This window comes from Furipterus horrens, unplaced genomic scaffold (assembly GCF_987537825.1).
Source record: "Furipterus horrens unplaced genomic scaffold, mFurHor1.1.pri manual_scaffold_3, whole genome shotgun sequence".
Lineage (NCBI taxonomy): Eukaryota > Metazoa > Chordata > Mammalia > Chiroptera > Furipteridae > Furipterus > Furipterus horrens.
The window spans coordinates 128,229,176-128,245,800 of NW_028327173.1; the positions used below are offsets into that span (position 1 = coordinate 128,229,176).

Genomic DNA, 16,625 nt, shown 5'->3' on the forward strand with positions numbered 1-16,625 from the left:
TATGGTCCACAGAGCCAAAAATATTAACTATCTCACTCCTAGGAAAAGGTTGCTGACCCCTGGATTAAATCTACTTATTGAAAAGTGGAAAAAGAGGGTGGGTCAATTTTTTTAAGTGATGCAATGTTATTTACAAGAAAACAATTTTTAAAAATGACTCCAAAGGTTTGAAAATAAAGATATGGATAAAGATATGGCTAGTGAGTATTAACAATAACAAAAAAAATACTTAACAAGAATAATGTCAGACAATATAAAGGTTAACGCAGGAGCATTAACAGAAATAAAGAATTACACTATATAAAGATAGGAAGAAACATCCCAAGAAGCTATAATAATCTTGAACTTCTAAGCATCTAATTATATAAAGCAAAAGTAATAGAATTACAATGAAAACATTATTAGAACTAAAAATACAAAGGCACTTTATACCACAAATCTTTCAGAAACTGATAAAGCAATAAATCCTAGTTATACAAAAGGATCAATTAGGAGACTTGAAAGCTATGACTCCCAGTGGAAAATGGGTGGGTGTTTCAGAATCACCTGAGGAACTTTTTCAAATAACATATACACTGCCCACCTCACCCAGAGAGGAGAAAAGGAAGAAATCCTTTGAGAACTGATTTAATATACTCATGATAGTGTCAGAAAGAGGGTATTCCTTAGGGATATTATGCTGTGATGAAAAGAGGCTGAGAATTCTCTTTCTCAAGGTGGTAGACAGTGGCCAACCTCAATGATAAGTGCTCTGAAAAGAAACATGTTAATTTATCAAGTACTTAAACCATATCCAACCTTCTCCTTAGCTACCAGAGACATCAAAGAACTGGAATAAGAAGGCAAAAGATCTGCTGTGATAGTGACCAGCTCTCTCTCTCCTGTATTTCTAGATAATTGTTTCTAATTTTCAAAACATGTCAGAGCTTTGTCTTAGTAGATTCAATTTAAGCATAAAACTGCTCAGGACAGGAAATATTCTTTTAATATTGACTATATATTGACTTAAAACTTTTGACTGTCCATCTTTAGAAAAATTTTACCAATAAATATATTAAAAAGTACTCCCTCCCCCAACTGGGTATCTCAGTTGGTTAGAGCCTGTGCTCTTATGCCAAGGTTTGAGGTTCCATCCCCTCAGGGCACATGCAGGAATCAACCAATGAATGCATAAATAAGTGGAACAACAAATTGATGTTTCTCTCGCTCTCTTTCTCAGATCAATAAATTTAAAAAAAAAAATTTTTTTTAAATACCATTAAAAGGTACTCCTTCTAAAAGTTCAAGATCAAAGTTCATTGAGCAAGAGAAAACCAATTTAATCTAAGAAAACCACCAAAGGGAAGTTTAACAGATAAAATAGAAGTATGTAAGTCCTCACCCAATCGTCTGTCAATCCACTTGATTTCCCCTCTAGCCCTTGCTTGTAGAGATTTATAATAATATAGTCAATACACAATATGTCAAAATTCCCCATTAACAATTTTCCCATGAAAGTTTATAAGGAATATATTTTGAGAATATATACTAAAATGCAGAAGTGAAGAAATTGTATCTAAATAATGGGCTAGAGGTACTTGTTCAGAGACTAAAAACACATAATCTTGGAGTGTAGTTTATAGAAAACATAAAAGACTAGGAAGAGAAGTTCAGTTCTGATATGGGAAACCAAAAATTACTACTTATTCTTGAGTAGGTGAGTGACATGGTGAAAATGATGTATGTATGAAATGAGAGTCAACTATGTGAAAAGGATCATAGCAGGAAGAGAGAAGCTAGAAGACTTTTGGATAGTTCAGGTGTGAGTTGGTGAGGGCGGGGATTTTAGAGGGGTGGCCATGAGATTAAGATGTAATGTGCAAGAAGATTGGGGAGGAAGAGCCAAGCAGACTTAGTGAATGACTGGATGAGAGAGAAGAAAAAGAAGGAAGGAGGAAAGAAGAGGGAGATGAAAAAGCGAAGACTGTATCTTGATTCCATTTATAAAACTTTGGTCCAGACATTATGACAGGGAAGAGAAACTTATATGTATTCTAGAAAGTTGAACAACACAGTAATTCTCAGAGAGTAGCCTATAGCACTCTACATCAGAATCCTCAGGTTGCCTATTAAAATGCAGATTCCAGGGCTCTGAATCACAAAGTCACAATCCCAGGAATCCAGATTAAATGAGTTCAAAGGAGGTAAATACTGAGCACGCTGGAGTGGGTCCTCCACTGAACCAAAGATAAGATATGCTTGCTCTGTAGACTAAACACCCAAGGCTATTGAAGAGGAAAGAAGGATCCAAGCACTAAGGCTTGAGGGGCCAGGGGTGGTGGTAACAGTTATGGGTCATAGATAAAGAGGAGACAATGAAGGATGCAGAAAAAAAGTAGTCTGTGAGCTTAGCACGAACCAGAATTATACATTATCATAAGGATAAGAAGGTTCCTGGTGAAGACATGATTGGGTGCTGAGATGTTTCTTTTTTTTTTCCTCTAAAGTTCTGGATAATTTACATTAGGACTCTTATGGCTGCTGATAGTGATAGCATCCTAGACAAAACCAATAGGCTAATAGTAGGTACAAAGAAGATTCAAGTAGTATGACTTTTAAGTCTTAACTTCCCCAAAGTGACAACGGATCCTATCTCTGTCGTTTTCATCATCTATTTAATAAGGATGACCCAAATGTATATAGCTTTGGGGTTTAAAAATAATAATTTGGAAATGTTTAAACAGGTAGGTGCCTAATATTTTAAGCCTTTGGGGAAAATAAAAAGTGGTTGGCCCTAAATGTGCTTTTCCTCCCAGTTACATTGTTTCCTTTCCAGTGTTTTTAAATGCTCCTAGTTTCCAAGGTAACAGCTAATGGACACTGGGTTGTATTCTTTCCAGTTTAAGAGTTGTAGGCAGAAGCTCTTCAGGATGTAGTGAAGGCCTTTGATGCAAATACCCAAATGCTATTCTTGAATTAATGAGTAAAAATATTAAATCACTGTAAACCTTAAAACTGAAAAATTTTCTCATGGCAACAACAGCTATTTACGCACCTGCAGAGCTTTGCAATGCACAAGGTACTTTCCCAAGCATGTCTCACAGATCCTTCTGTCAACCCTCAAAAGCACGCAGGGCAGACATTATTAATACCCCTATTTCACAAGAGGGTGTGCGTTGCCCAAGAGGTGGAGCTGGGATTTGAATTCTGACCATAAGACCTATGGATCCATCCAGGATACCCAAAACACATAATTTAAAAGAGATGTTTTCCCCCTTCAGAAATAAATCTAAGAGGAAGATTTGATTGATAAATGTTTTATTTGAATTTCAATGAGGTAGCCTCAGTTTTTCTGGTGGACTTGAAGCTTAAATTTCCTGGGAAAACAAAATCTTCAGCTGTGTGAATCAACAGAGTTGGTAGAGGTAGCGAAACCGCAGTGTGGATAAGGAGATGTGAAATGTCAGTGCTCTTTGCAGCTGGGGTCTTCGTATAAAAACCAAACTCCTACTTATCTTACAATGCAGAAATATAAAGAGCCACTCCTAGAAACAGTGAGGCTGTCCCATAGAATCAGTCTTATATGAAGGCCTGAAAAGCCTTCTGAAAGAGTGGAGTTCAAATATAATAATAGGGTCAAGGGTAGGGGCCAGGGTATTGCTGTCTGTCACTCAAACTCACCATTCTGGAATCATTCAGGACTAAATCCTAGCTAGAACAGAGGTGGCTGAGATATACAGAGCAACTTAAAGCAAAAGATTATCTCCTTAACATCTTCCTGAGACCCTGAGGACCCATGGCAACAGTGTTTTGTGGCTCTAGTTGTGCTGAAGCGCAACATGAGAGCACACACTGAGGTGTGGAAGTTGTTTCTAGTATTTATAGTCCCTGTGTGAGCAGAGGCCATCTTACTATGATATAAATGGGTTAAAGTCATGGAAATAATACATTCTTCAAGTTCTTGCAGCTTTTTAATGCATTATTTCATTCAGAAAGTATTTATTGAGATCAGACTTTGTGATTGGTAGTTGGGATATAGCAGTGAACAAAACAGATGAAGTCTTACCTTTGGAAGTTTTTGTTTTTTTTTTTTTCTAGTGGGGGAAGATAGAAAACAAACAAACAAATAAATTGTGTGGTGGAAATAGTTGCACAGAAAAAACCTGAAGCAGTAGGATAAAAGGATGTGGCTTTGGCAAAACACAAGATGTGTTTCTATTTTAAATGCTTTTATAATTCAACAAAAGCCTGTTTGATTAATTCAGTAGTTCTATAGTTGAAAAACATTTATTAATCATAATGGGATGAATTCCTCAAGAAGACATAGCAATCCTAAATGTGTATGTATCTAACAACATAGCATCAAGTACATGAAGCGCAAAATGTTGGGATTGAAAAGCCAAATAGAACTCCTTAATTATAGGTAGAAGTTTCAACAGTCCTCTCTCAATAATGAATTAAAGAACTAATAAAAATCAGTAAGAATACATATGATTTGAACAACATTATCAGCTAGACCAATTAAAATTTAGAACATTCCAGCCAACAACTGCACATTCTTTTTCTGTACATATGGAACATTCACTAGCCACCACATCTGTGCTATAAAAAAAGTCAATAAATTTAAAATAATTGAAATCATACCACAAGTGAATAAAATTAGAAAAAGAATACAAAGATATCTAAAAATCCCCCAAGTATCTGGAAACTAAATATAAGTATCTAAATAATCCAAGTGACAAAGAAAAAGTAGAAGGGAAAGTACATATTTTGAACTAAATGAAAATATAAGCATAGCACAATAAAGTTTGTGGGGTACAGCTGAAATAGCTAAAATTGCCTAGAGGCAAATTTATAACTTTAAATGTTCCTATTAGGAAAAAAAGAAAGGTCTAAAATTAATAATCTAAATTTCCTCTATAAGATACTACAGAAAAAAGAGCAAATTAAATTAAAGTAAATAGTAGGAAGGAAATAATAAAGAGGAGAAATCAATGACATAAAAATAAACAAACTATACAAAAGATGAAACCCAAAACTTTTTTTTTGCAAAGTAAAAACTGATAAAATTATAGCCAGACAGTTCATGAAAATAAGAGAGGAAATACAGATTATTCACATTAAGGATGAAAGAGGAAATCTAATTACAGATACTAGCAAGATTTTTTTTAAAAAAGGGTATTATGAAAAAGTTTATGCTGCTGCTTCAGGAAAAAATTAGCCCTTTCCTTAAAAAAAATAGAAGTACATACACAGTTATATTTCTCTGAAACAATTGCTTCTCAATGTAATCCCAACCGTTTATAATAATTATAACTTTTAACCAGAGTAACTTCTATTTTCCAGAGAAAACTGGGGGGCAGAGGGGTAGATAATGTGAACTGTCACTCCCCAGCATTTTATCAGACTAGAAGAGCTCATGAATTCATATAACACAACTTTCTACAGTTGCTAATATCCAATATGCAATTTATCAAAGTGGCAAAAATGAACATGTTCATTAACAAAACCTAAAGATAAGTCTTTCTATAGAATATATAAATAAGAAGCAGCCCTGGCTGGTGTGGCTCAGTGGATTGAACATCGGCCTGCAAACCAAAAGATTGCTGGTTTGCTTCCGAGGGCACATGCTTAGGTTTGCGGGCCTGATCCCAGTTGGGGGTGTGCGAGAGGCAACCAATCAATGTATCTCTCACACATTGATGTTTCTCTCCCTCTCTTTCTCTGTCTCTTCCCCTCTCTATATAAATAAATCTTTTTTAAAAAGAGCAAAGGTACACAAAGTTAAAATTATACTTAATACTGTAATTAATAATTTAGTATTAGATCTTACTTAGAAATTATCTAGGTATCCAATGATTTTCCATTAATTAACCCAATTTAATATCAACCCAAGATTTTAAATAAGCTGACATACTACAAAACATGATCACTAATGAAATAAAGTTCATCAGAATAAGGATGTGTGGCTCAGTTGGTTGGGCATCGTACTGCAAAGCTAAAGGTCATTGGTTTATACTGGTTAGGACACATGCCTAGGTTGCAGGTTTGGTCCCTGGTACGGGAGCATGAGAGAGGCAAAATCTCTCACATTGATGTTTCCTTCCCTCTCTTTCTTCCTCCTTCCCCTCTCTCTAAGAATAAATTAATAAAATCTTTTTTAAAAAGAGAATTAGAATACAATTTGGTTAAACACAAACCTACATTTTTCATAAGTCAGCATTATGTAGAAGTCACACTAGCTTATTTGAGCAGTAAACTTGTATAAGTTTAGAATAACATACACAGGTATAATAAAAATGTATGTTTGTGTTATATATAATATTGATAAATCAAAGAAGACAGAGTTGTTCTCTTAAACCAAATAATTAAACTAGACTAGTTTGCCAAAGATTTAGCTAAATGATGTGAACTTAAATTTTTAATATGTTTCTGAGCTCGTTTCTTTTAAAGTACTTTTAAATCTAGCACATTTTAGATATTAGAAGTTCCAATTCCTCATTTTCTGAGAAATATAGACATCCTATATTTATAAAAGCACTTATATATCTCATTAGTTAAACAGAACAGGGCTCTTTTAATTTAGTAGATTTTATAATCTAATTTATTAATACCACCTAGATTTAGGAAAACATTACACATTCATACAATGAAAGGTAAAGACCTTTCCAATTACAGACATGCAGACATGAAGTTGATAGCTTCAATTCTAAAATTTCAGTCATGAGTCAGGGGTAAACAGAGAAGCACAAAATATTTATTGGTTCAGATATCAGAGAGCTGTGCTCCTTCTTGGTGGCACACATTGGTTTGAATCCAAATAGGTGAATAGGCACACAAATCATTAATACATTCACAGGGCACATCAAATGGTCAGACCATAACACCAAACACCCAATCATTGCTACTAACAGTGGGCAATGACCAATTGCTGTAAACAAAACAAAAACAAACACAGAATTAATAGAGAACAATATTAAAATTAGAAAAGCAGACAGTCAACAAAGTTCTATTGGCATACTGAAAGCCAAAAACAGCTGTGTCTTGGCTTTAAGCAGTCAATGAGCTGCACTTCTCTGGTGAGAAGTATATCCGGTTTTTTAGATGAATCCCCAAACTATTAAAAGACTATTTTAAAAAGAAAAAATCACGCCTCTCATACAGATATAAAACAAGCATGCGTTAAAAGTTTTATTGAATGTATTAATCAATGAAGGAGCAAGGTAGATGCTGTAATCAGCTCCAAGGAGAAATAAAAAATCACATATTTATATGGAGTCAAGGAATGTTGAAATGAATGTGCAAATGGAAGCAAAACTAGCTTCTTCCACAGTGGTAGAGGGAAATCAACTAGGCAAGTTTGGAAAACAGTGCTCTACTATATTTTAGTTTATGCAGTTAGCTAGCAGAACCTTGAAATAAAACCCAGCACAGGTGGGACATTTAGAAGAAGTCCTGGGGAGTTAATGGGTACAACAGGAGGGAAGGGGTTATGCCCATAAAAGGAAAGGAATAGCAAAGGAAAGGGCCTCATGAGGAATTTACGTAAGCTTCATCTGATGAACAGTGTGTCCCATAGAAAAACAGGAGCCGGGAGGGAATAAAAAAAGGTTGCGGAAAAGCCTGAAGCAGATCTGTGAAGTCTGAGAGCTCATAGCAGAGAGAGAGAGAAACGGAACAATTATATCAGAACTTTCAGGGTAGGTTGGTCACTGCTATTTTAAAAAGCTCTCTTGATGATTACAAACTGCAGCCCAGTTGTAACCTCTGTTCCCCAGGTGGAGTTCACCAATTTTACACCAAGTAAAGCTGGTGATTGATGCTGTGGTTCTAAGTGACTCAGCTGTTCCCTGTTCCAGAGGATGGGAGGATTTTGGCTGAGTATCTTTTTCTTTTTAAAGAGAGCAAAATTCCTGAAGAGGAAATGATTTGTGGTTTTCACCAGTTCTAAATGAGCCATATTACTGAATGTTCGCTTTATGTGAATTAAAAAAAGAATAAGGTAGACTTTGCACTTATCAGTGTGTACTATTCTGTTGCTGCAGTCAAATGAACAGAACTCAGAAATGTGGTTGTAAAACTGCAGGCTTGAAGTCTTCATTGTTTTCTTTGTAACATATTGGTAATAGTATGACCTAGTAATACTACAGGTACAATATAATGAACAATGGATTTGGCCCCAGAGGACAGTAGGGCCAGTGCCAGTATTGCCTTGGAAAATCACTACACACTTAGCCTCAGTTTCCTTCGCTGAAAAAGATAATTTAGATTCTTTGGATCTAAAATACCATTTATTGTAAGATGCACCACAGTTGTATATACTACTAAGTAAAAACAGGTAATTGTATTATACCACTACTAATATAAATAGTTGGAATTATTACTGTGGTCCAGAATATAAAATAAAACATTTTTGTTAAAAAATTGGATGAGCTAAGAAAAACCATTTAAATCAACCCCTCCTAACGTTAATTTGTTAACAATGCCTATTGAGACTCTTTTCCCCCTTCACTTGAGTCAGTTCTTAACTCAGAATACAAAAGATTAACTGAAAAGCTAACTACCCAAAACTTCCCTAAATGACTTCCAAAAGACCTCTAAGAAAGTGATTGGAGATTTACATATACTTAATCAGTGATAAGAGCAAGACTTGTTTTCGTCAAAATGCAAAAATGGAATTTTAAATATTGTTTAGTTTAGCAAAAACCAATAGTTTTTTTTTAAGGTATATTTTATTGATTACGCTATTACAATTGTCCCATTTTTTCCCCCCTTTGCTTTCCTCTGCCTGGTACCCTCCAGCAACCCCCCTCCCCCTTAGTTCATGTCCATGGGCCATGCATATAAGTTCTTTGACTTCCTATACTATTCTTAAAGTCCCCCTATTTTGTACCTACCAATAAGGCATCTTAATCCCTGCACACTTTCCCCCATTCTTCCCCTTCCCCCTCCCTGCTGACAACCCTCTATATGATCTCCATATCTATGGTTCTGTTTCTGTTCTAGTGGGTTGCTTAGTTTGTTTTTGTGTTTTAGATTCAGTTGTTAATAGCTGTGAGTTTGTTGTCGGACCCAATAGTGTTTTAAGATTGCAAATGTGTAGTGTGAAGACAAGCATAATTACAAAGACAAAAAGTGAACTGGATAAATGTGAACAGTTAGTGAAGAATGCAATGCAAATGGGGGTGTGCAGGTTAGGGGAAGAAGCAGGAGGAAAGCACTGTCCAGGAACACAAGAGTTTGCGGGCTGGGGGGGGGGTGGTGGTGGCGAAGGGTAGTTGCTATTTAACAGTAAGGAGAAAACAGAGTAGGGAAATCCAAGATATTAAATTTTAATGCCTCTAGTACATTGTCCTGCTGGATGAGGCTTTCAATAAATGCATAACCTGACAGAAAACAACATTCATAAAATATCCAGAAAAGAAACATCAGCCTATATTCAAACAGAGATGAGGGTAGGCGGAGCTATTTTCTTATCCAATTGATTCTACACAAATAAATGTAGCTCAAGGATAGTCCACCGCGAGAGAGGTGGAGACCCAATACTCAGAGCCAACATTTAGCGACTCCAGAACCTCTTAAGGCAGTGAGGAGACAGACGTTAGCTCATATAACCAAACTGAGGAATAGAACGAATGATCCAGAGACTCGAACCACATCGGCACTCTTTCTTCATTTCTTTTCCTGTTCTTATTTTATTAGCCCCCCCGCCCCCGTGGGGCACAGAACTTAGACACCTGTTATTATGAGTCAAAGGTTAAAAACCAACCAACAGAACACCAGTTCTACCTGCACCGTTCATCTGTGTATTCTAAAATCATTAAGGCAAAGACTTACAAAAACTTCGTAAGGGAGGGGTTCAGCCAGACGTTGCAAGCGTCAAGCAGGGATGCAATATGGAGTACGCGCCCCACCAGTGACCCACTCGTGCTTAAAAAATTAAACCTTAAAAAATTGAGCCTTTTCATCTAACTATGAATTTTCAGGCAACGTAGAAGACAGATAAGTAAAACGACACCACCTGTAAGAAATGGACCAAATGCAAGAATCGTGACGTCCCGTGACGTTCCACAGGGCAAATATCCACTTGCTCTAAATCAATGGCATGAAGAGAAAAGGGGAGGGGGTGACGTCGGAGAACAAGAGGCCTAAGAGACACAGCAACAAAACACAATGTGGGAAACGGGACTTTGCTTGGATCCTTGACAAACTAACAATAAAGACAGCCATTAATTACCACACTTAGAAAAGTTAATTCTTTAATATCACCTAATATTCACCGTACGTTCAAATTTCCTTGATTATTTCAAAGATGAGTGATTATTTTTATTTAGATACCCATCGGAGAAAATTGAAGCGGGAAACGACTTGCTTTGAAAGTATGGCGCTGTCCTGGCCCAGCCCTCTCCGCACCAAAGACGCCTCAAGGACCTAGTCTCCCCTCTGGCTAAGCCCTCGAAAGCGTCGCGAGCTCAGTGCTCGCGGCTCCCGGCCGACTCGGCGGACACAGCACTAAGGCCTGACACCCTACAGCCCGCCTAGAAACCAGCCACGGGCTACTTACCCAAGATGCCCCGGGTGCTCATTTGCATTTCCTACTAGACAGGTAAACCTGGGGATCAGTTGCAGCTGCGATTATAACAAACAACGTGCGAACCACTGAGGTGGCCCCGTTGCATCAAATTTCCCTAAACGTTCTGAGGTCACCTGGAAAATAGGCAATTCAATCACCATAAGTGAAGAAGAGGGAATCTGCCATGCCTTAAATAGGCTATGGAGAAAAAACCATAACGTGCTCGCTTCGGCAGCACATATACTAAAATTGGAACGATACAGAGAAGATTAGCATGGCCCCTGCGCAAGGATGACACGCAAATTCGTGAAGCGTTCCATATTTTTGTGCAGGTTACCAGGTACAGGCACCAAGAACCCCTCCGGAACTCCAATTTGATCTTTCCCTGCTGGAGAGGCAACCAAAGCTCAACCGCTTTGTGCCATCCCCGTGGCCGACCAGTTACGTTTGTATTACCAAGTGATCCTGATATCTGCATCCTAGTGCTTGTTTGTATTGATTAAATTGGTTTGGATGATGAGCTTTTGATCAAATTTCGCACCGCAGAGTCCTTCCGGTTTAGGTAAGTCCTTCCGTTTAGGTAAACCGGCATTTCTGAGTGATCCGTAAAGGTCTCAGAAAGACTTGTGAAAGCAGATCCATATGGGTTTGCTGCTTCCAGGCAGTTTTCAATTGGTTCTGGAGCTCTAGGGTCCGCAGGCACCGGCCAATATTAATCTCATCCGGTATAACCACTGCTTGACGAGTATGCCTTTGCGTAGCTCGCGGTCTAAGATAGGGCTTACGCGCTCAGGTCTTAAACAGCTGGAGAATGTCACAAAGTAGACACAACGAATGAAAACTAATATTGCTTACCTCTTTTGGTAAGGACCCATTATTTTAACAATAACTTAGTAACTCAATGATGCAGAAATGACTTGGAAGTATTCACCGAGCAATTTATGTGCCGGGCAGTCGTGAACAAAAGCCAACCCTACCTGGGTCTGTGGAGTTTGTGTTGTTGAGGGAGACAAAATCATAAGAACGTTTAAGATTTGTGAAGGAATTGTAGTTCACTTTAGCACGAACACCCCAAATATAACGTCATTTTCATTTAACCAACTGCCTTACACGAATACTTTTACAATGAAGTCACGATTTTATATTGAAAACCACGCACTGTGCTTTGATTCACACTTTTTCCTGAAATAAAGGGTGCGAGGGTGATAGTGGCCCCCCATCGAGACCCTGTGCAAAAGTATGGAACGCTTCACGAATTTGCGTGTCATCCTTGCGCAGGGGCCATGCTAATCTTCTCTGTATCGTTCCAATTTTAGTATATGTGCTGCCGAAGCGAGCACGGCTTAAGATTTTTCCTCAGTCTATTTAAGGCCTGGCACACTCCCTCTTCTTTCACTTATGGTGATTGAATTGCCTATTGTCCAGGCGACCTCAGAACGTTTACGGGAATATGATATAACGAGACTACCTTACAAGGTTTGCACGTTATAACCGGTAGCTGCGATGAGCCCCATGTTTAACCTGTTTAGTAGGAAATGCAAATGAGCACCCGGGGCACCTTGGGTAAGTAGCCCGTGGCGGGTCTCCAGGCCGGCTGTAGGAACTCAGGCCTTTGCACTGTGTACACGGACCCTCCCTGGAGCGGTGGGCACAGCCGAACAGCCAGCGCGGGCGGTGCTCTTGAGGTTCGGGCGAGTAGCCAACTAGTGTGGTCCATAAGGCACCCGGGCTGGCGTAATCGAGGCAATCTTGGCGTCCTGCTTGGAGCAGGCGGCCTCTCCCCGAATCGGTTGGCCTCCTGGGCCACTAAGGGCTCTGAGCCGAGCACGGGTCGTCCCACCAATATCTGGAAGGTATCACATATTTCACCCGTGACACAGGGACCTTGTGCCTGTTGCGAAGGTATTGTTGAAAGCTCAGTGTCCAGCCCTCCGGGAAACTCCTCCCACGCCTTATTCACTTGGTGCTGGGTCGTCAGCAACACACTATGTCCTCTGGGCTCAGGAAACTTTCGCACTAGTGTCTGCGGCTCGAGTCCATTATGCCGCAGCGCCAGTGTGATGAGGGTAGGGTTGGATGAACACAGGAGGACGGCCACGCCCTTCACAGGTGTGTTTTCCGTAGGCCACCTTGAAGCCTGGTCGCCAACTGGCTGGAAAACTGAAGAACACGCTGAAACCCACATTTTTGGCTTGGGAAGTGGATTCAAGGAATTATACTATTAAAGTTGAACTGGAGCATCATTCTTGTAGTTCCTTATACTTCCCCGCACCCTCACCCTATTAAGCCCTGTGAAGATAAAAACGCAGACAGACCTACTTGCAAGAAATACCGGAATGTTAGTGTTCAAGAATCTGACTACTGCAAAAACCATACTGCTCAAGTCAACAGCCTTGCGCGTTGTGAAATAAGGACCAAAGGTGAAAGAAGGCCCCTGGTATTGCACTACTCCATGTATTGAAGGCAAGTGAGAGCATAGGTTAGTCTGCTTGAGATGGTACCTTTAATAAGGAATACGGTATATTTTAAGAATAATTTGTTTTGCTTCTTAAAAATCTCCTTTATTTATTTGGTCGTCCTACCTCTCTCCAAAACTGTGACACAATATTTTGAAGTAAAAACCTGTGAAAGACAAGTAATTTTGAAAAGAAAATAGTGTGAAATCATCAGAGTTTTTGGTATTCTGAGACAAAAATAGAAAAGGAACAGAAAGCCTACAGGGATTATTGCTAAACCTATCTAGGTTTGTGATTATAATTCTCTTTCAAAGCTTCAAAAACTACTAAAAACACGGTGTTCTTCCCCGCCCCAAAGAAAAAATTAGGCAAAAAACGACACACCTATTGAGTAAGTTGCCGAATCACAAATAAAGTTTGCTTTGGTATATTTCTTTTAATGGCATATCTTTCTAATAAGCCATTACTGCCTTCAAACTATTAATAAATTAATGTTCAATTTTACAATTTGAAGAAATGTATCAAAAACTTTGTTTTCTTTAGAAACCTTAAAACCAAACAGTTTATTAAAGGTTATATGGTGAAAGAACTCTATAGTTGGAAGGATGGTCAAAGTTCCAGAATCATGAACTTGATTTCTCTACTCCTTAAGTCAGGCTACACTCCTGGATGACTATATTTAAATCCTTTATATTCTGAAAAGAGGGAAAAATGTTTGCCACATAGAGGAAAAAAACTTTATAATGGCTCCAAATTAGCCAATGTATACAGAAATAGCAAAAAAGCATAATTTTAGAGTCATGGCACTGCTGCACAATATGCTGTTAAAGAACTACAGCAGAATTTCTCACAGGTGATTTATCCATGAACCCTTTTAAAGCAATCAATTTTCTCTAGATCTCCAGTATTCCTAAAATACTTCTATTATATTGTTATTTAAATATGTATAAACATAAAACTATAAATTTATTCTTATAAGTGTTACAAACTAAAAACAAATTAAACTACATTAGTTTTGTGTTATATTGATTTGTTTTATAACTAACTACAGGTCAATACACTTCAATTTAACAACATTAATTTATTTCAGTAGATGTTTGGCTAAAACTAAATCACCAATGTTAGATTTGATAGCTGAAAGATATAACCCCAAGTTCATTCGGTTCTATATTTAATCAGTTTCTGTGTTTTGACTAATGCATATAATACTAATTCACATAAGTATGTTCTAAAAAGTTGAACCTTTGTTTACAACTTAATTACATAAATACTTGAATACTTTTTTTTCATACTTTAACATCTTTGAAATCAGGACACAGCACACAATAAATGGCCAAAGTATGAAATAAGATAGTTTAGTAAAATCAGGCTTCAAACATATACACTCTGCCAATGAGCAATTCTTGAATGCCAATATATTACTTGATGACTCTATAAAGCTGTATTATATATTTCAACATGGAGTTAGAGTAACAGTATAATTGAAATTGGCACTAAAATTTCTTTTTACTTAGAAGTAGCTATTATTTATTAAACATGTGACCTGATCTGTATGTTATACATATTATGGACCATATTCATATGATACGTTACACATTTTTTTTTTTGTTTTTTCATTTTTCCCCCATTGATCTTCCCTGCCCTGCCCCCCTTCCTCCTCTCCCAGTCAATCCCCACCCCATTGTCCATGTCCATGGGTCATTTATACTAGTTCCTTGACTAGACCCTTCCCACTTTATCCCCTCTCCCCCATCCCCTTTGGTCACTGTCAGTCTGTTCCTTGTTTCCATGCCTCTGGTTCTATTTTGCTCATTTGTTCATTAGGTTCCTTTAGTAGGTGAAGTCATATGGGATTTGTCTTTTACTGCCTGGTTTATTTCACTAAGCATAATACTCTCCAGTTCCATCCATGTTGCAAGAGGGAGGGAGTTTTCCTTCTGCTGCATAATATTCCACTGTGTAAATGTACCACAGTTTTTTGATCCACTCATCTACAGATGGGCACTTAGGCTGTTTCCAGTATTTGGCTATTGTAAATAGTGCTGCTATGAACATAGGAGTGCAGAGGTTCTTTTGAATCAGTTTCGGGATTCTTTGGATATAATCCCAGCTGTGGTATCACTGGATCAAAAAGACAGTTCCATTTTTAGTTTTTTAAGGAAATTCCATACTGTTTTCCATAGTGTCTGCACCACTAAATATATATCTGATCAAATACTGCTAAAGTTTGGAACAAGAAAAGATAGTCTGAAATTAGTTTTAAATTCTCAGAAACATTTTTTAAGCTTTTTAAGTTTCATCCCCGAGCCCAGACTGTTGAAGGTAAAGATGGGACAAGGGTTATTAGTGTTTTATTTATATATATTCATATATCTTCTGGGCTATCTAAAATCTGTAATGTGAAATTTCATCTGATTCTATGAACAGCTTTCCCACTTTGAAGAAACAGATTTTCTTTAATTTATGACTTCTCTGATATATACTGGGAGCTGATTTGAAGGCCTTTCCCACAGTCAGTGCATTAATGGTGAATCAAGTATGAGTACTCCAGTCGTAGTCAAAGGGCTTTCCTACACACACACACACACACACACACAGTTTTTCTCCTTTGTGAATCTGCTGATGCGGCTGTGGTATTCCCTAGAGGAATCACCACAGTCGGTACATTCATAGTATCTCTCTAGTATAGGTTCCCTGATATGTATTTAAAATATATTCATCCATGAAGGCTCTTACTTAGTACAAATAGTTTTCACTCCAGTGAGTTTTCTGACATAAATGGATTTAATCTAGCACTTGTTTTCCCACTCAGTACATATGTATGGCTTTAGTTTCACTGTGAATTTTTTGATACACTTGGAGTTGTAACTTGAAGTGAAGGAAATATGCAATCATCATACTCACAAAGCATCTCCTCAATATAAGCTTTAATGAGCAATTGTACTAGTTATTTATTGCTGCATAAATTACCCCCAAACTCTGGGACTGGCTTAGCTGGGTAGGTAAGTCTGGTTCAGGTTCTCTGGTGATATTTCACTCAAGATGCCAGTTGGGGAAGAAGAATCAGCTTCCATGCTCATTCAAATAATTATTGGTAGATCTTAGTACCCCTAGTTGGTAACCAGACTTCAGTGCCTCACCCATGTGAGATTTTCCATAGGGCCATTCACAATATGACAATTTGCTTCTCTCAGAGGGAAAAATCATAGATATAGTGGATGCTCAAGAAGGGAAAACAAGTCTTTTATAATCTCATCTTGGACCTAACATACCATCATTTCTGCTGTTTGCTATTAGTTACACAAGACCAATCTTGGAAAAATGAAGCAAACCATGCAAAAATGTGAAAACCAAGAGCCAGTACCACTGGGGGCAATCTTAGAGGCTGGCTATCATTCAATAAGCAAATTAGACTTGTGGTTGATGGCCTTTCCATGCTTAGTCTCTCTTCAGTATGAAATTCTGGTGTACATTGAATTGTAACTTCTGGGTGAATGCTTTTCCTTAGGAACTGCATTCAGATGGCTTCTTGCCAGTGTGAATATTCTGAACTTCAGTCAAGACTGATTTAGAGATGGTCTTTTCAAATTCAATACATGTATAGGCCTCTCTCCATT

General features: G+C 37.9%; 2 non-coding genes across 2 annotated transcripts; one reads left to right on the forward strand and one right to left on the reverse strand.

The window, feature by feature from the left end:
* The first annotated feature begins 10,771 nt into the window (after positions 1–10,771).
* Positions 10,772–10,878, forward strand: LOC150015916 (U6 spliceosomal RNA). Its single transcript, XR_016510111.1, has one exon. It is a non-coding gene; the product is annotated as a U6 spliceosomal RNA (small nuclear RNA).
* Positions 10,879–11,785: 907 nt separating this feature from the next.
* Positions 11,786–11,892, reverse strand: LOC150015917 (U6 spliceosomal RNA). Its single transcript, XR_016510114.1, has one exon. It is a non-coding gene; the product is annotated as a U6 spliceosomal RNA (small nuclear RNA).
* Positions 11,893–16,625: the final 4,733 nt, after the last annotated feature.